Source organism: Lissotriton helveticus, chromosome 6, assembly GCF_964261635.1.
Source record: "Lissotriton helveticus chromosome 6, aLisHel1.1, whole genome shotgun sequence".
NCBI classification, from domain to species: domain Eukaryota; kingdom Metazoa; phylum Chordata; class Amphibia; order Caudata; family Salamandridae; genus Lissotriton; species Lissotriton helveticus.
The window spans coordinates 1,157,303,793-1,157,326,746 of record NC_136067.1 but is presented as its reverse complement, the minus strand read 5'-3'; the positions used below and the strand labels follow the sequence as shown (position 1 = coordinate 1,157,326,746).

The 22,954-nt window shown below is 47.6% G+C and overlaps 1 protein-coding gene across 1 annotated transcript in view; it reads left to right on the top strand.

Annotated features, from left to right (window-relative positions):
* DACT2 (dishevelled binding antagonist of beta catenin 2) overlaps nt 1-22,954 on the top strand; it is a 109,067-nt gene that overhangs the window by 2,406 nt on the left and 83,707 nt on the right. The window lies entirely within an intron of this gene.

Genomic DNA, 22,954 nt, shown 5'->3' with positions numbered 1-22,954 from the left:
TTAGGTGCAATACAGTGGGCGCTGACTTAGACCATATGTTGTGAGGGTGCCAGACGTTGGGGAGATATTGGGGGGAAGTGGGAGACCTTCTAAACTTGGTTACGGAGCGCCAGGTGACCTTTGAGATGGCTACATGCATACTGCACTGGTTCCCTCACACTTCCAGAACGAAGATGACCAGCAAGTTTATAGATATGGGTCTAGTATTGGCGAAAAGGGAAATTACGATGCGCTGGAAGGCGAAGGAGGGTCCCAGTAGTAAACGGTGGAGAGATGAGTTGCTTAAGTGGGCTAGTGGGGAGGGGGACATTCGCTTGCGTCAGGCACAACGCCAGAACAACGAAAAGGCATTAGACACGGCAAGGATATGGGGAGAACTAGTTCAGACGCTGAAAAGCCAATCGACTGAAGAAAATGGGGACTAATGTGCTGTGGTGAGATGTGGTGCTGGGGCACCCATTACAATAACGTGTATACTGACTGTCGGTCCACTCAAGCTCTATACATTGCATTGTTGTACATAGTTTGAACACACCGGTGGGAGGGAGGGGGGTTGGAGGGAGGAGGGGGGGCTTCTTAAGGGTTAGGTTAATAGAAGGTACTGGACCACCAATGTTAGTTGTTTACCATGTATGTTGGTTAATACTATGGCGTGACTCCTCATTACACATGGGGAACACAAGACGTGAACATTATTTGTCAATAATGTGGGCATAAGTATAGTGTTGTGGATAACATTTGATGGGAAGAGGGATTTTTGATTATTGTGATGGCGATAGTTGATGGCTGTACTGAAAATCAATAAAAATATGTTTTTAAAAAAATGGGAAGATTGGCTTCAGTTCAGACCAGCAAGGTCTGGGGAGCTTCTCCTTCGCAGGGAAGCTGGAGCAAGCCGGGAGTAACCAGGCAAGTGGTGTAGTTTCACAAAGAAGTCTTCAGAGGGCTAACTAGCCATTGGGCTAGCAACCGCGAAGACGCGTTGAGCTGAAATGCAGGCGCAGGCCCCACGCAGCACTCGTGGAGTGTGGAGGGCTGTGCTTCTTTGCAAATGCTGCTCGGGTCTGGGGCTTCTCAAACCCCAATGCACAACTTCGAGGGTACCTCAGGAGTTACACAGGTAGCAAAAAGCAGGTAGTCCAGGATGTCCGGTCTCACGTCTCTCGTGTCCGCCACGGGTCTCAGCTTTGCTGTGGATGTGGGTCGGAGTCAGAGAAGTCTGGAAGTCCAGTTCTTGCATCGCTAAGTTTTCGGGTTCCAGCGGGAGCGTCGACAAAGCAAACTGGCAAGTTACTGATGGTGACTGTTTGCACAGGGTGGTCACTCCTTGACCACAAGGGAGATGTCTTCAGTCTTCCAGTCGATATGGAACGTCGAAGGTCCAAGAGTTTCATTTCAGAGTTTCTTTCCAGGATAATCTAATGTCTCTAGACACAGCTCCTATCTTTATACTAAACTAAGGGGCTGGATTACCTGCTAGGTCCCTCCTATGGGTGGAACATGAGAAGGGGGTGGTTACACCCCTTTCTCTTTGTCCAGTTTCACGCCAGAGCTGGTGCTGGAGTGCCCCAGCAACTGGTTTGAACTGGGCTATGCATGGAGCACCTTGTGTGCCCCAGGCAGTGTCTGGAAAAGCATCTTTTCATTGAACCCACCTAGCCCCAATCCACTACAGGCTGTCTGGGGAGGTGCTAGCACCTCCTTCGACAGGAAACCTATTGTCCAGGCCTCCCCTGCCGGAGTTCAGTCCAACAGCAGGAGGTCAGACTTGTGTCTGTGGCAGCAGCATCCATTTTGTGATGCTGAGACTCTGTTTAACTTTAACCGGGTAAAGCAGTAACTACATGTCTCCTCCCTCTAGAAGGGTGGAATGCTACCCCCCCCCCACCAGGACTGGCGGGGGGGTAGTATTCCAAAGTGTTTGACACCTTACACGACATGTTTTGATAAAGCCAAACCAAAGTTAGCATTAACCGCAAGGATTATAATGCACTTAAGAGTATATGTTATGTTATGTGATGTTCAATTCTCTTCTATAGCGCACGGCTGCCCCGAAGGGCGTCCCGGCGCTTTGGCAAACAGACATACAGCTAAGAGACACAACACAGCAGCTCTGGAGGTCCCATAAAGAAAAATTATACCGAGAAGAGCCAGGTCTTCAGCTCCTTTCTGAAAGCAAGAAGATTGTTTGACTTTCTTAAGGAGACAGGTAGCTCATTCCAGCAACGCGGGACCAGGTATCGAAAGGCACGCCCTCCGATCCGGGCCAATTTATTTGGATGAACGACAGCTTTGGCCAACAAAGCCGACCAAAGCGACCTCCTAGGAACATAAAAAGCCAGGCGCTTCTCCATATACTTAGGGCCAATTGAATGGAGGGCCTTGAATGCCAAGGTCAGCACCTTAAAGGTGATTCTTTTGGCGATGCGCAGCCAATGCAATCTCCTAAGAAGTTCAGAGGCTTTCGCCCTGCGTGGGAGACCAAAAATGGCTCTTGCAGCCGAGTTCTGCACAATCTGCAATCGGGCCAGCAGATATTTCGGCAGCCCGATATAAAGGGCGTTCGCGTAATCTAATCACGAGCCAATCAGAGACTGCACAATGATTTTTTATGCTGCAAAGACAGCAAGGGGAGAAACTTCCGAAGCATTTTCAAAATGCCGAAGCATTTCCCCGATAGACCGATGATTTGGGGTCTAAAAGAGAGGCTGTCATCACATTGCACCCCAAGGTTTTTAGCTTTCACAGAGGCCTCAACAGGCGGAGACATGTCTTGGGGCCACCAGGTATTCCAGTTAGGGTCAGGCGGGCAGCCAAAGAAGAGCAGCTCCAACTTGTCGGAGTTGCATTTCAGCCCGTGCAGCCGAAACCAGTCGAAGACCGCACCAAGGCACTCCCCGATCAAACCACCATCAAAAGCCTCTCCCTTTTTAGATGTAAAAAGGAGCTGGGTGTCGTCAGCGTAGGATATGATCCGGGCTATATCATAGAACAGCTATAAGGACATGGTTCCGAAAGCTGCAGACAGGCTCAGCTCATGCTAGAGCACCATCTCACATAAAACTAAGCACTCTGCCTTCAGGATTGTCAAGGCCTGCCATAGGAGTGACATATAGGTATATATGTATCTATATATAAGGGTAGATATAGGGATACTATATCTAAGCAAGGGGTGATTACCCGACCTTGCCCAAGCTGAGTGTTCAGCCTTTGGTGTCAGTTTGGATGGGCAGCCAGGGGTGGCACAATCCGTGCTGCAGCCCCTGGTAGGCCTTGGATGCACCTATGCCCTGGGTCCCTATGGTACACTCTACAGGGGCTCACAAAGGTGACCCAATACCCAATTAGGTATGTACCTAAAGTACATGGTATGAATTTAGAGAGATAACAGCTGGGCTGTGGGTCTGATTAGCAGACCCACAGCCACACTAAAGTCGAAAAACCAGAGTATCACAGCAAAAAGTGGGGGTGACCATAGAAAGCATACCTTACTCTCCTACAACATCATCCAGTGAATGTGGTTTGGTTTGATATTTAAATAAGTATTATATATATATAGGAATCTGTATTGAAGACTGAGTGGATGTATAAGTGTGCAGATGGAGAGTTTAGTAGCACTGTGATTGTCTGTGTAAGTGCCTAATTTAAAGTGTATCACTAAACATATGGGATAGTGATTAAACTGTGTGAATATCTGTATCACTTTGTCTCTTGTTGTGTAAACTACTGTATAAGTTGGTTACTACCTATGTGAAACTCTGTATTAGTTTTTAATTAGTTAAGTGAGTATTTGTATGGGAGAGTAAATGTTTGTTGGTTGAGGGAGGTGTGTGGCTGTCCAAAGATGTGTAAATAGTTGTTTTAGTAGGTATAGGATGTTAAGACTGCATGTGGGAACAGTTGTTAGAGTGACTGAATGTCTTTATGGGTGTGTTGATGAGTAAATATATTTCTCTATGATACATGTCCAATAATGTTGAAATATAAAAGGCACTGTATGTGACAGTTGGTGTGTATAAATAAGTATATATAAGAATCAGTGGTTGTCTGAATAACTGTATGGAAAACAGTATACATATAATAGTGATTTTACAGCACACAAAGTATGAGTTACTTTCTATAGAAATAAATAAAGTTATGTTTGTATAAGTGTGCAGCTGAGTAAATGTATGTATGGTCAATTGTTTGCATAAGTGAGTAGGATGACTGCATAAGTGAGTATATGTCCTGCTGTGTAATGTTGATATAGGTGTATAAGTATATTTAATATTGCTCTATTGATATTTGTCAGCATGTATTAGTGAATGTATAGGCAGGTGTTTACATGTGTGTGTAGATGTACAAATCAGTGAGCGTGTTTTTAGAAACGTGTGTTGGTGTGTCAATGGTTTCAAAAATGTTACTTTATATTTTAAAGTGAGTGATGAAAGGTAATACTAGTGTCTGATGAGGTGTATCTCATTGTCACGTGGATAATGTCATCAGTGATGTCATTTGAGATGTCATCAGTGATGTCACTGACCATGTCATGAATGATGTAATATGTGACATCATCAGCAGTGGATTGCGGGCGCGCGAGTTATAGTTAATACAACTAACTATAACGGAGGAATTTCAATGGTTTTGTACGAGTGAAATGTCCAGCTAACTATAACACTCCTAAAACCTATGTTTTTTCAGTGAATTTCTAAGGTTTTTTAAATGCTAATCCCTAACTATAACATGTCTGAAACCATATCGTTTTTTCAGTGCATTTGAAAGGTTTTTTAAATAATAATTCCTAACTATAACAGGTCTCAAACCTATGTTTTTTTCAGTGAATTTCAAAGTTTTTTCAATGATAATTTTTAAATGTATTTATTGTTATATATTTTTTCACATTCTTTAACTACATTTATTTTATCTATTTTTTTAGATATCTTATTTTTTAAATTACTTTACACATATTTAATAAAAATATATATTTAAAAAAAAAAAAAAATAATTATTATTTTATTTTCTTTTAAAAATATTTATATCTTTTTCTTTCTTGTTTTTGTTTTTTTCAATCTTTTTTGTGGAGTCACGCACCCAAAGCGCACCTTTCTCGATCACTGTGCGGAACCTAGCCGCCATTTTAGGATTGTTGTGTAGGAACCGCGTAGGGTGTGCGACGGGTACGAATTTTCCTACGCGATTGCCATGCGACTGGTACGCGACTTGTGGCGCATACGTGACATGTAAGAATTACGCTACACGACGGTCGCGTGGTTGCGCTTGTCGTCATATGTGTGTTGGACGCAGTGGGTGCGCGACTCCTGCAAAATGTTTTAATGTCTAAAAAGATATGTATATGTATTTAATATAAATATTAAGGCAAGACATTATCAGAGCTAATCATAAAAATAATATTCTTTTACTTTTAATAAAGTTAAATTACTTTTAAATGCAATTTCGCGAAGTCGCGCTGGGTGCGAGCTGCGTTCGCACACCCTTCGCGGATCCCATGTGACCTGGAAAAAAGAGATTTGATTGGTTCAAAACACTTCCTATTCTAACTATTGAAAAACCCCAACCATTTCAATCACTCTTCTTAGACCTTCCTTGAGAGAAGACCTGTCTTAGGAAGAACATTACATTTTTTTCATTGGAAACCTCACTTTGGTTCTTGGAGACAAAAATGGCTACACCAGTCGTAGAATCTTTTGAGTCTGGTCATTCTGGGGCAGAAAAATTTCTTCCAGAACCTCCCCCTCCTGAAAGAGATACCTCCATTGTTTGGAAATGTTTTACTTTCCCGGAAGGGGAAAAAAAAGTAAATGCTACAAAGGTGACGTGCAAGATTTGCAAAGCAGTGCTCTCCAGAGGAGATCCAAACAAGAAATACTCGTGTGGCACTGCTAGAATGAGGAAACACCTGCAAGCGCTGCATCCTGTAAACTATGCACACAAGGATTGCAGAAGACTACTTGGAAATGTTCCTGCACCACCGGCAATACCGAGCTCCTCTGGGGCATCACCATCGGCACCAGAGATACGTCCCCAATTTGGGAAAGTGAAAATGCATTGCGTGCAAAGCAACCGTTTAATTTGTTACGGGGAGCAGTCAGTGGACCTTGTTTGTCGCGCCATCGATGCTAGGGTTTTTTTTCCCTCAAAGTTTTTGGTTTTGTTCGTCCTGTTGACTTTTTCTTCCTGTTAAAAAAAAATAAAAAATCTTTCAAAAAAAGAAAAAAAACATAAAAATACAAAAAGAATTTTTTTTTTTTTCAGAACTAACTACTTCAATCAATCAATCAAGCAAATTTATATAGCACGCTACTCACCCGGGAGGGTCTCAAGGCGCTGGGGGCAGGGGTCCGTTACTGCTCGAAAAGCCAGATCTTGAGTTGCTTCCTGAAGGAGAGATGGTCCTGGGTCAGCCGTAGGTGGATGGGGAGGGAGTTCCATGTCTTGGCCGCCAGGCAGGAGAAGGATCTTCTTCCGGCAGTGGCTCTGCAAATGCGTGGTACGGTGGCGAGGGCGAGGCTGGTCGATCGCAGCTGGCGGGTGGGCGTGTAGAAGGTGAGGCAGTTGTTGAGATACTTGGGGCCCAGGTCGTGGAGAGCCTTGTGTGCGTGGGTGAGGAGTCTGAACGAGATCCTCTTGCTGACGGGGAGCCAGTGCCGGTCTCTCAGGTGGACGGAGATGTGGTTGTGGTGGGGGATGTCCAGGAAGAGCCGTGCAGGGGCGATCTGTATGCGCTGGAGTCTTTTCTGTAGTTTGGCAGTGGTTCCCGCGTAGAGGGTGTTCCCGTAGTCCAGTCGGCTGGTGACGAGGGCCTGGGTGACCGTCTTCCTGGTTTCGGTGGGGATCCATCGGAAGATCTTACGGAGCATGCGCAGGGTGTTGAAGCAGGATGACGAGACGGCGTTGACTTGTCTGGTCATCGAGAGGGAGGAGTCCAGGATGAAGCCCAGATCTTTTGACTGGGTGTGAGTGTTTGATTGGTTCAGATGCTCCGTCCATCACCACCCCCTTTTGTACCGCTTTTGGCCGCCATAAGTGTGGCAGGGTATGCTCAGATGTGAGTCCCTTGCTCACTTTGCCACTGGATTCAAGCAAGCTGGGCTGAAGACGGCTGTAATGCCAGAAACCGGTCCTCCAAAGCTTGTTTCCGGTCCAGGGAAGGCATTGCTTGGCAGTTCGGGCTGGACTGTTCCCATGAGGCACAGGGTCAGACTGATTTGCATATAGCCATGTCTGAACTGGGGTGGCAGAGTGGGCTAAAGAACGGTGATGGATTAAACCCAGATCTTTTGACTGGGTGTGAGTGTTTGATTGGTTCAGATGCTCCTTCCATCACCACCCCCTTTAGTACCGCTTTTGGTCACCATAAGTGTGGCAGGGTATGCTCAGACGTAAGTCCCTTGCTCACTTTGCCACTGGATTCAAGCAAGCCGGGCTGAAGACGGCTGTAATGCCAGAAACCGGTCCTCGGAAGCTTGTTTCCGGTCCAGGGAAGGCATGGCTTGGCAGTTCGGGCTGGACTGTTCCCATGAGGCACAGGGTCAGACTGATTTGCATATAGCCATGACTGAACTGGGGTGGCAGAGTGGGCTAAAGAACGGTGATGGATTAAACCCAGATCTTTTGACTGAGTGTTGGCGTTTGATTGGTTCAGATGCTCCGTCCATCACCACCCCCTTTTGTACCGATTTTGGCCGCCATAAGTGTGGCAGGGTATTCTCAGACGTGAGTCCCTTGCTCACTTTGCCACTGGATTCAAGCAAGCCGGGCTGAAGACGGATGTAATGCCAGAAACCGGTCCTCGGAAGCTTGTTTCCGTTCCAGGGAAGGCATGGCTTGGCAGTTCAGACTGGACTGTTCCCCTGAGGCACAGGGTCAGACTGATTTGCATACAGCCATGTCTGAACTGGGGTGGCAGAGTGGGCTAAAGAACGGTGATGGATTAAACCCAGATCTTTTAACTGGGTGTGAGTGTTTGATTGGTTCAGATGCTCCGTTCATCACCACCCCCTTTTGTACCGCTTCTGGCCACCATAAGTGTGGCAGGGTATGCTCAGACGTGAGTCCCTTGCTCACTTTGCCACTGGATTCAAGCAAGCCGGGCTGAAGACGGCTGTAATGCCAGAAACCGGTCCTCGGAAGCTTGTTTCCGGTCCAGGGTAGGCATGGCTTGGCAGTTCGGGCTGGACTGTTCCCATGAGGCACAGGGTCAGACTGATTTGCATATAGCCATGTCTGAACTGGGGTGGCAGAGTGGGCTAAAGAACGGTGATGGATTAAACCCAGATCTTTTGACTGGGTGTGAGTGTTTAATTGGTTCAGATGCTCCGTCCATCACCACCCCCTTTTGTACCGCTTTTGGCCGCCATAAGTATGGCAGGGTATGCTCAGACGTGAGTCCCTTGCTCACTTTGCCACTGGATTCAAGCAAGCCGGGCTGAAGACGACTGTAATGCCAGAAACCGGTCCTCGGAAGCTTGTTTCCGGTCCAGGGAAGGCATGGCTTGGCAGTTCGGGCTGGACTGTTCCCATGAGGCACAGGGTCAGACTGATTTGCATATAGCCATGTCTGAACTGGGGTGGCAGAGTGGGCTAAAGAACGGTGATGGATTAAACCCAGATCTTTTGACTGGGTGTGAGTGTTTGATTGGTTCAGATGCTCCGTCCATCACCACCCCCTTTTGTACCGCTTTTGGCCGCCATAAGTGTGGCAGGGTATGCTCAGACTTGAGTCCCTTCCTCACATTGCCACTGGATTCAAGCATGCCGGGCTGAAGACGGCTGTAATGCCAGAAACCGGTCCTCGGAAGCTTGTTTCCGGTCCAGGGAAGGCATGGCTTGGCAGTTCGGGCTGGACTGTTTCCATGAGGCACAGGGTCAGACTGATTTGCATATATCCATGTCTGAACTGGGGTGGCAGAGTGGGCTAAAGAACGGTGATGGATTAAACCCAGATCTTTTGACTGGGTGTGAGTGTTTCATTGGTTCAGATGCTCCGTCCATCACCACCCCCTTTTGTACCGCTTTTGGCCGCCATAAGTGTGGCAGGGTATGCTCAGACGTGAGTCCCTTGCTCACTTTGCCACTGGATTCAAGCAAGCCGGGCTGAAGACGGATGTAATGCCAGAAACCGGTCCTCGGAAGCTTGTTTCCGGTCCAGGGAAGGCATGGCTTGGCAGTTCGGGCTGGACTGTTCCCATGAGGCACAGGGTCAGACTGATTTGCATATAGCCATGTCTGAACTGGGGTGGCAGAGTGGGCTAAAGAACGGTGATGGATTAAACCCAGATCTTTTGACTGAGTGTTGGCGTTTGATTGGTTCAGATGCTCCGTCCATCACCACCCCCTTTTGTACCGATTTTGGCCGCCATAAGTGTGGCAGGGTATTCTCAGACGTGAGTCCCTTGCTCACTTTGCCACTGGATTCAAGCAAGCCGGGCTGAAGACGGATGTAATGCCAGAAACCGGTCCTCAGAAGCTTGTTTCCGGTCCAGGGAAGGCATGGCTTGGCAGTTCGGGCTCGACTGTTCCCCTGAGGCACAGGGTCAGACTGATTTGCATATAGCCATGTCTGAACTGGGGTGGCAGAGTGGGCTAAAGAACGGTGATGGATTAAACCCAGATCTTTTAACTGGGTGTGAGTGTTTGATTGGTTCAGATGCTCCGTCCATCACCACCCCCTTTTGTACCGCTTCTGGCCACCATAAGTGTGGCAGGGTATGCTCAGACGTGAGTCCCTTGCTCACTTTGCCACTGGATTCAAGCAAGCCGGGCTGAAGACGGCTGTAATGCCAGAAACCGGTCCTCGGAAGCTTGTTTCCGGTCCAGGGTAGGCATGGCTTGGCAGTTCGGGCTGGACTGTTCCCATGAGGCACAGGGTCAGACTGATTTGCATATAGCCATGTCTGAACTGGGTTGGCAGAGTGGGCTAAAGAACGGTGATGGATTAAACCCAGATCTTTTGACTGGGTGTGAGTGTTTAATTGGTTCAGATGCTCCGTCCATCACCACCCCCTTTTGTACCGCTTTTGGCCGCCATAAGTATGGCAGGGTATGCTCAGACGTGAGTCCCTTGCTCACTTTGCCACTGGATTCAAGCAAGCCGGGCTGAAGACGACTGTAATGCCAGAAACCGGTCCTCGGAAGCTTGTTTCCGGTCCAGGGAAGGCATGGCTTGGCAGTACGGGCTGGACTGTTCCCATGAGGCACAGGGTCAGACTGATTTGCATATAGCCATGTCTGAACTGGGGTGGCAGAGTGGGCTAAAGAACGGTGATGGATTAAACCCAGATCTTTTGACTGGGTGTGAGTGTTTGATTGGTTCAGATGCTCCGTCCATCACCACCCCCTTTTGTACCGCTTTTGGCCGCCATAAGTGTGGCAGGGTATGCTCAGACGTGAGTCCCTTGCTCACATTGCCACTGGATTCAAGCAAGCCGGGCTGAAGATGGCTGTAATGCCAGAAACCGGTCCTCGGAAGCTTGTTTCCGGTCCAAGGAAGGCATGGCTTGGCAGTTCGGGCTGGACTGTTCCCATGAGGCACAGGGTCAGACTGATTTGCATATAGCCATGTCTGAACTGGGGTGGCAGAGTGGGCTAAAGAACGGTGATGGATTAAACCCAGATCTTTTGACTGGGTGTGAGTGTTTGATTGGTTCAGATGCTCCGTCCATCACCACCCCCTTTTGTACCGCTTTTGGCCGCCATAAGTGTGGCAGGGTATGCTCAGACGTGAGTCCCTTGCTCACTTTGCCACTGGATTCAAGCAAGCCGGGCTGAAGACGGATGTAATGCCAGAAAACGGGCCTCGGAAGCTAGATTCCGGTCCAGGGAAGGCATGGCTTGGCAGTTCGGGTTGTACTGTTCCCATGAGGCACAGGGTCAGACTGATTTGCATATAACCATGTCTGAACTGGGGTGGCAGAGTGGGCTAAAGAACGGTGATGGATTAAACCCAGATCTTTTGACTGGGTGTGAGTGTTTGATTGGTTCAGATGCTCCGTCCATCACCACCCCCTTTTGTACCGCTTTTGGCCGCCATAAGTGTGGCAGGGTATGCTCAGACGTGAGTCCCTTGCTCACTTTGCCACTGGATTCAAGCAAGCCGGGCTGAAGACGGCTGTAATGCCAGAAACCGGTCCTCGGAAGCTTGTTTCCGGTCCAGGGAAGGCATGGCTTGGCAGTTCGGGCTGGACTGTTCCCATGAGGCACAGGGTCAGACTGATTTGCATATAGCCATGTCTGAACTGGGATGGCAGAGTGTGCTAAAGAACGGTGATGGATTAAACCCAGATCTTTTGACTGGGTGTGAGTGTTTGATTGGTTCAGATGCTCCGTCCATCACCACCCCCTTTTGTACCGCAGGTTTCGTGCGTGGTCCGTTGGCTTGGGGCTGGTGCCCAGGGCGGGGGGCCACCAGGAGTCGTCCCAGGCGGAGGGGGATGATCCCAGGATGAGGACTTCTGTCTTGTCTGAGTTCAGTTTCAGGTGGCTGGTCTTCATCCACTCTGCGACGTCTTTCATTCCTTCCTGGAGGTTGGCTCTGGCGGTGGCGGGGTCGTTGATGAGGGAGAGGATCAGCTGGGTGTCGTCGGCGTAGGAGATGATGTTCAGATTGTGTTGGCGTGCAATGGCTGCGAGGGGATCATGTAGACGTTGAAGAGGGTGGGGCTGAGTGAGGATCCTTGTGGTACGCCGCAGATGACTTCGGAGGCCGCAGATCTGAACGGGGGAGGCAGACTCTCTGGGTTCTTCCGGCAAGGAACGAGATGATCCACTCCAGTGCCTTCTCTTGGATTCGGATGTTGCTGAGGTGCTGTATTAGGGTGCGGTGGCAGACAGTGTCGAACGCTGCAGAGAGGTCCAGGAGGATGAGGGCAGCTGTTTCCCCGTTGTCGAGCAGGGATCTGATGTCGTCGGTGGCTGCGATGAGGGTGGTCTCGTGCTGTGGTGTGCTCGGAAACCGGACTGTGAGGGTCGAGGGATCCGTTTGTCTCGAGGAAGGCGGCGAGCTGTTTGTTGACGGTCTTCTCTGTGACTTTGACAGGAAAAGGGAGGAGCGAGATGGGGCGGAAGTTCTTGAGGTCGGTGGGGTCCGCTGTCGGTTTCTTCAGGAGGGCGCTGAGCTCGGCATGCTTCCAGCTCCCCGAGAAGGTGGCGGTGTTAAAGGAGAAGTTGATGATGTCCCGGAGTTGGGGTGCGATGATAGAGTCGGCCTTCTTGAAGACGTGGTGGGGGCAGGGGTTGGTTGGGGATCCGGAGTGGATGGTGTTCATTGTGCGGGTGGTGTCTTCGGTGCTGACCGGGATCCAGGTGCAGAGGGTGGTGGTGGGGGGCGATGGTTCGGTGGTTGGGTGCGTGGTTGGTGCGTCGAAGCTGTTGTGTATGTCGGCGATCTTGCGGTGGAAGAAGGAGGCGAGTGAGTCGCAGAGGACTTGCGAGAGAGTGATTTAGTTGTTTCCGGCGCTGGGGTTGGAGAGCTCTTTGACGATGCTGAAGAGTTCCTTGCTGTTGTGGGTGTTGTTGTCCAGTCGTTCTTTGAATGTTGTCGTTTTGGTGGTGCGGATCAGCTGGTGGTGTGTGCGGGTGGCGTTCTTGAGGGCAGTCATGTTTTCTGTAGTCTGGTCATGGCGCCAGGCTTTTTCAAGGGTGCGGCAGTTTTTCTTGGATGTTTTGAGTTCGTCGGTGAACCACGAGGCTTTCTTGCTGCCGGGTCTGCTGGGAGGGTTCTTCAGTGGTGCGAGGTCGTCGGTGCAGTTGGTGAGCCACTGTGTGAAGATGCGGGCTGCTTCGTTGGGGTCTGTTGCGCTGGCGGAAGGGTTCTGGCTGAGGGAGGTGGTGAGCTGGTCGGCGGTGATCTTGCTCCAGCTCCTGCGGGGAACCTGTTGCAGGTGGTGGTGGGTCGTGGTTCTCCTGAAGCTGAAGTGGACGCAGCTGTGATCAGTCCAATGAAGTCCGGTGGAGTGGCTGAAGGAGATGTGCTTGCTGGAGGAGAAGACTGGTCCAGCGTGTGGCCGGCGTAGTGGGTGGGGGTGTTGACCAGTTGCTTGAGTCTGAGGTTGGCGAGGTTGTCCAGCAGGGTGGTGGTGTTGCTGTCCTTGTTGTTCTCCAGGTGGAAGTTGAGGTCCCCTAGGAGGATGTAGTCGGAGGAGGTGAGGGCGTGCGGGCTGATGAAGTCTGCGATGGCTTCGCTGAATTGTGTCCCGGGGGTCTGTAGATGAGGGTGCCTCTGAGGGTGGTCTTGGGGTCGGTGTGTATCTGGAAGTGGAGGTGCTCGGCGGCGGTGAAGGTGTCGTCGGAGTTGGTCGTGATGCGGATGGTGTTCCTGTGGATGATGGTGATGCCTCCTCCGGTCTGGTTGACGCGATCCCTCCGGGTGATCTTGTATCCGTCCGGGATGGCTATGGCGATGTCGGGCGCTGAGGCGGCGTTCATCCAGGTTTCTGTGAGAAAGGCAATGTCTGGTGATGTTGTGTCGAGCAGGTTCCAGAGTTCGACGGCGTGTCTGTGGACGGAGCGGATGTTGAGCAGGATGCACTTGAGGTGGTTGTTGCTGGAGCCTGGTATTTCGGGTGAGGTGCAGGTCTGGAGCAGGTGAACTTGCAGGCTTGGCAGGTGAAGGGTCCGTGGGTGCGTTTCGGGGTGGCTCGGTAGCAGGCGAGGTTCCGGTCGGGTTTGAGTGCGTTGAGGGTGGCGGCGGCGTAGGTCCATCGTGTGGGCTGGCATCAACGGGGGCCAGGTGTCCTGGCACTGGGCGCGGTCCAGGCGCGGACGGGCGCAGACGGGCTTGCCTTTGGCGCGCCTTCGGCGCACAATCGGCGCGAGCACGCGGGCTCCATATGAGGCGAAGTGGGAGGGAGGAGCAGCTGGGAGGCGGGAGCAGGGCGGCCAATGGGTACAGAAAGAAAAGTGGGCGGGGCCACGAGGGAGCTGCGGCGGGAAGCGGGGGGCGGGGGGGACACCAGGGGTACTATACTAACGAATAACACAATAAAACGATAACAGGTAAAGAAAGTAAATTACAGAACAAAGCACGAACACTGAGGGCATCAGCGGTGAAAAAAACGAGCAGTAGCGAGGGGGTGCCGAGGTCAGGGGCGAACCTGTGGCCTCAGCTGGCGAGCCGTGCAGCGTGGGGGGTGTCCTGGGGTCTGGTCTGGTTAAAAAAGAGCTACATTTGTATGCTAGTGAGTGAAAGTTTACATGAATGTATGTCTAGTGGATAATTGACTGAAAGAATGCATTTGTGGTGTATTGTGAATGTATAAATGCAGAACTATAAGGAAGTACTGCAGCATGACACTGTAAAGTCTTTAGCTACAGCATGTTGTGGTACTTCTGAAGCACAGGGATGTAACATATGTACATAAATATGTTGCAAGTCTGTGCTTCCCTCTGCACTGCAGCCATGTGGTGACACAGGCACCCTTGCACCATGGTGCAGGGATATCTGTGTCATTTGAAATTTGTTTTTGTGCAAAAAGACACACCTTTCTGCACAAAAACAATTTGTAAAGGCACTTTTCTCCTTCAATGTATACTGTACATTTTAGCATATATTCAAAGAGAAAAAATTAGGAGAAATGAAAATAATTCTCCTTGTTGTGCCGTGTTTAAATATGGGCGAAATGTGCGAAAACGAATTCGCGATCTGCATAATCCGTGAATTCGTGCGAATTTGTGAATGGTTTTTTTGCGTGTTCAGGGTTTTTTTTACGTATTCGCGGACCGCTTGCAGCGCACAGACCGTGAAGTTGCCCATGCGGTCGTACATGGGCGCGACCATCTTGTGCGCATTGCGTATTTCCGTTTCCGGGCGCTATTGGCAATCTCGCGTTGTTTGCGGCACGCTATTACGAGTTCGCGCGTGTTTTTGCGTGCTCACGGGGGAAATATCGTGCGAACTTACCCACTCGGTCCTCAATGGGCGCGGCCATCTTGTTTTTCATTCATTGCTATGGTTCTGGGCCTGGCTTTTCTATCCTCTTGTAATCTTTCCAATCCTTTGTTTCTTTGAACTTTTTTTGCTCTTTTTTGCTCATTATCTATCTCTCTATTTGTCTAGATCTATATTTTGTGTTTTCTTCACCTTTTTGTTACTTTAATAACTACTTTTTTTGTTTTTTTCTTTCCCCCTATTCTTTTCTTCTTTTGGCCAGGACCATGGCAAAGGGAGCCGGCAAATCAAAGGGGAAGGGTTCCGCACCCCGTAGCCGGCTCCCTTGCGGGCGTTTGAGGGGAGTGGATGTAGTGGCCAGGGAGGTTTTTACCACGGTGGAGGTGGCCGCCCTGATATTTTTTGTTCAGCGCCACCTCCCTAAGACCGTGGCAGCAGGGGGCAGGCCCGGTCAAGGGTATGGCCTCCGGGAGCGTCGCCAGCGGTGGGATAAGGTGTGCCGGGCCATGCAGAGGGAGTCGGGGGTCCGGCGCATCTACGACCAAGCAACGCACCGGTGGGCCGACGTCCTTGACCTGGTTGGGGAGGCGCTCCACGCATGCACAGGCCGCAGCATCCCTTTCGAATGGCCCACGTATCTATTACTTTGAGTAGCAACAATTCCTAGGCAACTGAACACCTGTCTAAAATCAGGTTTGACACATACAGATTGATAAACAGAAACTCGGTGTACTGACAGACAAAAAAGTTGTAAAAGTTTTTTCGTTTTATTATGGCATGTATAAAAATCTGAGTTGTAAAACAATCACAATATCAAACACTTATCACAATCTGACAATACATATAAAATACATTTTTCATCAAATCATAATACAAAAAAAAGGACACATGAATGTCAACACCAAATGATAAAATAATACAAGGGTTGCTTAGTCTGAGTGGGTAAGATGACAATCTCTACGCACGTTTCAGCGTAACCAACGCCTTCTTCAGGAGAACCACTTCAATTTCTAGAGATATCATATACTTAAGAGCCACTGGGAGCTGGACAACGATCCCTAAATGTGTGAAGCGGCTGCTATCTGTTGCTTTAAAAGTGCTGCGCCGAGGATATACGACAAAGCGGAGTAATAAGATCAGGACTCCAAAATGAAAGATCTGATGACCCGATAATGTCCGGTACAACAGCCGAAAAGGTGAGTACACCGCCAAAGATGGGGGGCTTAGTCTGTTCAAGTGGAGAACTTTAAAAACCATTGAGTGTAACAAATAAAACTGGGCTTCAACTATAAAGATGTAGATCCCAGGTACTGAATGGACTACCGAATATATAGGTTTGATAAAAAACGTCAAAGGCGCCTGAGAAGTGATAATGGGCGGCCTCGCGTGTGAACATCTGACCGGAATCCGTAACCGAAAGCAGGAATCTATTACACCACTTTCGCAGAACCCCAGCCACAAAGGTTTCCTCCCGCTTCCTTGACCTGGGCTTAGTGGTGGCCAAACGACTATTGAACAAGAAGTGGAAAGCACAGGACCCCTCACACAAACGAGCATGGAGGCATTCACTACTGGCTTGGGCCAAAGCAGAGGGAAAAGCCATTCTAAGAGAGGAGACACTACGACTCCGGAAGACCCCCTATTGCGACACAGTGGGAGGGACTAATCGGGGCCTTGACACGGAGCATGGGGGACAGCCCAGAGAGGCGACCTGAATACGAGAGTGGCGCCATAGCAGAAAATGAGGGATAGCCCACCAGTGGACAATAGCGATGTCATACACACGCACACACGCACGTGCATTATCTGAAGCCAAGGGTGGACACAGCTGCGATTTCGGGGTGGCGGAGGGGACCTGCGGAGAACCAAGGGTCAGGACGGGGGGACATCGTGTCGAAAACACTCCCAAAAATCAGACTATGCTGCTGTTACTGGTTTTATGATTAGTTATTGAGTTTTATTTATAACATCTGTGCATTTACTTATGCTGTAGAACCTAAGAGGACTCTGTACGAAATTTGGAGTAATCTTGGTTGAAGTGTATTATTGGAATACTGAAGTTCATACAGCTGTGTAACTCGCTCGATGTCCTGCAAGGTGCGTGCCATAATTTTTCATGCGTTTACATATGGTGTGCAAATGGAACGGAGCACACACGAGTGCTGCACGCTAAACCTGATAAAAAGTAACAAGGAACCATAAGCATTAAACATGGGTGTGCGCCAGGATTATGTCTGCTGCACATTGTAGATCAGACATATTGTCTACATTGCACATACAAAGATTTGGATAATGTCTCATTTTAATGCTACAGCTTTGTAGACAGAAATTACATACTTCAAAGCAAGTCAAATATCTATTTCAAGAAGAACTTATAAAACACTGGCTATTATTTTTCATAAAGGAGCTAGTATAACATCTGGACAGTATACTGTGTTTTTAAAATGTAACAGCGGGTGGGCACATTACAATGATACCAACCTGAAATTCAAAGCGAGATAGCCTTCCCAGCTAGCTAATTCCTATATGTTATTTCTGCAGTCAAAGTTCCAAGAACATCATTCGGCCTATTGGGGGTGATGTTGTTAAAAAACAAAATGGATTGGATTCTTTTAGTGTTCATAATTAGTGTTTTTGTTAATATTTTGCTTAATGGAAGATTAACTTTAAAACTTTAAAAAGCAAGTAGGATATATATTTCTTTTCAGTACTGTACCAGGTATAATAGTAATAGTTAATCTTTGAATATCAATGTATGTTAAATAATTGAGTAAATATACATAAAACAAATGGTTAAGAAATTAAAGTGACTGTACAGCATAGTTACACATATTCATAATGATATACTATGCTCTTTGTTTTTTTTTTAATACAATCCATTCAATTGGTTTTTCCCCACTGTTTGATGATGATAACACATGTGAAGCTATATGAAATCTGAGAACAGAAAAAAGGGAAACTGATAGTGGTATCTAATTATAATACAATGTACTGTTTTTAAAAATGTGATAGTAATGTTTTTTTAACATAACATGGTAATATATTTGTTTTTCTTCATAGGAGTTCCAGAAGCACAGATGTCTTTGCTAGGCAGGCCTCATGGAAGCAGTTCAATACCCTGCTTCATACACGGTTGCCCTGTGTAAGGAGGAGAAAGTGATTCATGCAGCTTCTTATGCACACTTTTAAAAAGCATGTGGTGTGAAACAGGGGTAGTCTATTACCTATAGAAGTGTTTAAATGTATTATCTTGCCTCTAAAAAGTCACTGGCAAGGTCTTTAGAAAGATACTGACATTCAGAAGAGTAGCATGACAGGAGTTGGCCTATCATTTTGGTTTAGGCTTAGTAGTGCCACTTCTGCCTCTCTAATGAAACTGGTAGAGAAACATGAGGTGCAAAGTATGTTACCAGATGTATTAACCTCTATTCTAGTCCATATAACTCTCCACAAAGCTACACTTCAAGTAGGCCATAGATAGTGATGTCTGTGCTTTAAACTGAAAGCGTACTCTGTCAAGTTTGAATGTTTGACTGCTATAATGTCTCAGTTATGTCTGTACTTCTATGTGTAGTCTGACGTGTAGTGCAGCTGATGTCCCTAACTTCAGAACCTATACAGTTTATCATACCGCTGCACAAATCTTGCCAGAGCTACTTCACCATTCAGTCTCAGAAGAGCAGATCTCCTAGCTAGGCAAGCATCATGAAATCAATTGAACACACACCTTCATTCCCGGCTCCCATGTGTAATGAGCAAAAAGTGATTTATGTAGCTTCTTCTGCACCCATTTAGAAAGCATACGGTGTGAAACATTGGTAGTCTCGCACGTATAGGCTTGTGTGCATGTATTATCATGGCTCTAAAAAGGCACTGGCACAGGGATTTAGGTCTACAGAAAGATGCTGATATTCACAAGAGTGGCATGACAGGAGTTGGCTTTTTACTTTGGCTTAGGCCTGTCATTGCGACTTCTGCCTCTTTATTGAAACTGGCAGAGAAAAGTGAGATTTAAATCATGTTCCCAGATGTATTAACCTCTATTCTAGTCCATATAAGTCTCTGTATAGGTACACTGGAATTAGGCCACAGATAGTGAGGTGGGTGCTTTAAACTGAAAGCATACCCTGTCAAGTTTGAATGAGCAAATATTGACAGAGGTACTTCACCATTAGTTCCAAAACCACACATCTCTCTTTTAAGAAAGTCTTGTGATAAACTTCATACCCTGCTGGCCAGTATAATGAGCAGAAAGTCATCCATGCAGCTTATTCTAATTTGAATTTGAATTTGAATTTTTAGTTATTTGTAGAGCGCACGTTCACTGAGCAGTTTCTTGGCGCTATAGGATTTCAAACTGAGGGAGACACCGAGGGGTATGGGCTGAAAGCTTGCTGAAATAGGAAGGTCTTAAGAGCCTTGCGAAACTCCTCATAGGAGGGGGAGGATCTGAGAGGGGGGGTGAGGGAGTTCCAGAAGGTGGGTGCAAGTACCGAAAATTTCTGGCCACCGGATCGTTTTTTCTTGAACCGGGGGATGACTAACAGGGATTTGGCGGAGGAGCGGAGGCCTCTAGCAGGGCAGTAATTGATGATAGCGGAATTAATGAATGCTGGAGCAGTGCCTGCCCGGGCTTGGAAGGTGAACCAGCCAAGCTTAAAAAGGGCTCTCTGTTTGATTGGTAGCCAATGAAGGGCAATGAGCAATGTTCTACACACATTTACTAAGCATACGGTCTGAAACTGTGCTAGTCTAGAGTTTATACATTACTTTGCATGTGTCATCTCACCTCTAAAATCTACTGACATGCTCATTGAGGTCTCTGGAGAGATGCTGACACTAATAAGCGTAGTATGACAGGAGTCAGCCTTTCATTTTGGTTTAGGCCTAGGTATGTCAGGTCTGTTTCTCTACCAAACTGATCGACTAATGTGAGGTTTAAAATATGTTCCCAAGTGTATTAGCCAGTATCCTGTTCTATAAAACTCTGCAAACGTATATTGCAAGTAAGCCGTACATAGTGAAAAGTGTGCCTTAAACTGAAAGCATACTCTGTCAAGTTTCAATGTGTGACTGCTACCATGTCTAAGTTATGTCTGTACATCTCAAATGTGTGGTGCACCTGATGACTCTAACTTAGAAACTAAACCATCTATCGTACCCCTTGGCAAATATTGGCAGAGCTATTTTACCATACATCTGTTTCCTAAGCAGGCCTAGTGAAAGCACCTAAACACAAAGCTATTGTCTATAATAAGCTAAAGATCATTGATGCAGCTTCTTATACACACATGTATAGAGCATATGATTTGAAACAGATGTAGTTCAGTGTCTACAGGCTACTTTCCATATGCCATCCTACCACTAAAAGGCACTGACACACTCATTGAGTTCTCTGGAAAGATGCTAATACTAATAAGAGTGGCGGGACAGGAGTAGGGCTTTCATGTTATGCTATATCTGGCATTGTGAAATCTCAGTAATGAAACTGGTCAACAAATGTGAGGTTTAAAAGCATGTTCTCAGATATATTAAGCACTATCTTAGTCCATATAAGTCTCTGCGAAGGTACACTGCAAGTACTATCTACAAATTGATGTATATACTTTAAACATTCTGTCCAGTTTCAATCTCTAACCTCGTCCGTGTATCAGATATCTTTGTACTTTTGCATGTAGTATTAGACGTATGGTGTAGCCTATGATCATAAACTGAAAATTAAGCAATATATCATACCCCTCACCAAATATTGAGAGATACTTCACCTTTCAATCTCCGAACCACAGATCTCTTTTGTAAGCAGACCTGGTGAAAACAGTTAAACTGAAAGGTTCAAACCACACTGCCCCCTATAATGAGCAGAAATTCATCCATACATCTTCTTCTACACACATTTACAGAGCATGCAGTGTGAAACAGAGGTAGTCTACTGTTAATATGTAGTTTATATCTGTCATCTCACCTCTAAATGTCACTGATACCGTGATTGAAGTGTCTCGAGAGATGCTGAAACTAATAACAGTGGCATGAGAGGAGATGACCTTTCATTTTGGGTTAAGACTGGCTTTGCAAGCTTTACCTCTCCAATGAAACTGGTAGATAAAAGTGAGGTTCAAAACATGTTCCCAATGTATTAACCATTATCCTACTCCAGAGGTCTTCAAACTTTTTTACTCTGAGCCCCCCCTAAGCAAAATGTTTTGAGGTCGGGCCCCCCTCCAAAACTTGATGGCAAGGATTGGGGGAGCGGGAGGGACATTGCTGCGTGCAGGGAGCGGGGCTTTTGGGATGATTTCAGGAATACTTTTTCTATAGCTTATGAACCGCACCAAATATGAAACTTATAATACAGCAAATGCATCGAACAAAAACAGATAAACAAACTGCTCCCCATAATTGGGGTGTTGTGAGCCCCTCACACTCTTTGACCTCAATGCAACTATACCTGCTGCACTAATGATATTGCAGGCCTGAGTAGCAGGCTATCTCCTCTGCCTCTTACCTGGGCGCCTGTATGCTGCACAATGCCCAGCTCAGCCCCTACTTCGGCGGCCTCCACCCCTTCGGATGGCCGCAGCCCCGAGCCTGCAGTGTAAGTGGCACCGGGCTTTGGGTCCTGTTTCTGCTGAGGGTGGCGGGCGGGTGGATGTTTGTGAAGCGTGGCTCTCTGAGAGAGAGTGTGGGCTGGCTGAAGATGAGGTCTGCTAATGCCACCTGTGAGATGTGGGCAAGCATTAACACACCTCTGCCCTGAGGCACTTCTGGGGACTTGAGATTGTCTCCCTCCGGTGCAGGGATGGAACACGGTTCAGTGTGCATTGGCGACCAACACTACCCCCCCTACCGGGTGATAGATATGGACTTGAATATATCTCTTTTGGACACTGAATCAAAGGGTGGGGCAAGCTCCCACCCCAGGGTAACACAAAAGGACTGGGAATACCTCCTTTGGGAGCAGAAGTCGTGTTACGGGATGTTGCCCCTTCCACCCCATGCTGGCCGATATGGCCTACTACCTACTATGCCTTTGGGACATTGGAAACATAAGCTGTAGTATTGCCCCCCTGCTGCTCCCAGGTGACAAGATATGGGCTCAGGCTACTCCCTAGGTAAGGTGGGGTCATGCACTGCACTCTTGTCGCCTCTCCAACCCGCGGCTAAGGATTTGAACTGGGGTGACTCCATCTGGGAAGCTGAAAGTATGAGCTGGGGTATTGTACTATATTTGGGCAAGGATGTGGGCTGGCTCTATCTACCACAGTGTGCTCTGGTCACTTGACCCATGCTCGTTTAAAAGTAGCGCCCTTTAACCACTATGTGTGCCCCACGCTCAATTTGAATGAAGGGGGATAATAGGGCCTTAGAAACTGTGTTCAGAATGCTTCTGCACATCTAACTTTGCCAAAAAGATTTGTTTACATTTCAGTTCAAACAATATTTTAGTGTTGGTAGTGATTTGATCCTGTGTTAATGGACTGACAAAATGAGCAATGATATGATATTGGACATAACGACAAAATGAGCACGCCATAGGCTCTAATGCCTTGGTACAGGACACAAATGTCAATTAAAACAGATGGATTCATTCTTATTACTAGGACTATTTAGCCAGCACTAGTACTACACTGCTTGGTCTCCAGCTTTGACTTGGCTGGTGCATCCTGATTTCTATGCGGTGCATGTTGAATGTATTTTTTGGCTTAACCCTTTCTGCTGCCCGTGCATTCCCTTCCCTTGCTCTCGTTCTGCTTCGAGTATTGTGTCTGCCAGGCCTCCTTGGAGTCAGTGACTGTTTACTTCTTAATTGTGTCCCAGTACCTCTGCTCAAGCTAGCTCACTGCACTGCCTTAGTGTGCGGGTTTCACAGTGTTGCCAATCAGGGGCAGTGAGTGTACTTCGACATTCTTACTTTAAAGCTGTGGGCTTTTTTCGGTTAGTGATTGTTCTGGCATGGAGGAGGAGCTATGCAAAGTTTTCTGCATCTTTTCTTTCTCTGCCTGCTTGCTTGCAGGGGTCGATGGCTATTAACATGGAGATTTGACCCTGAACAGAACCGAGGGGATGCAGCTT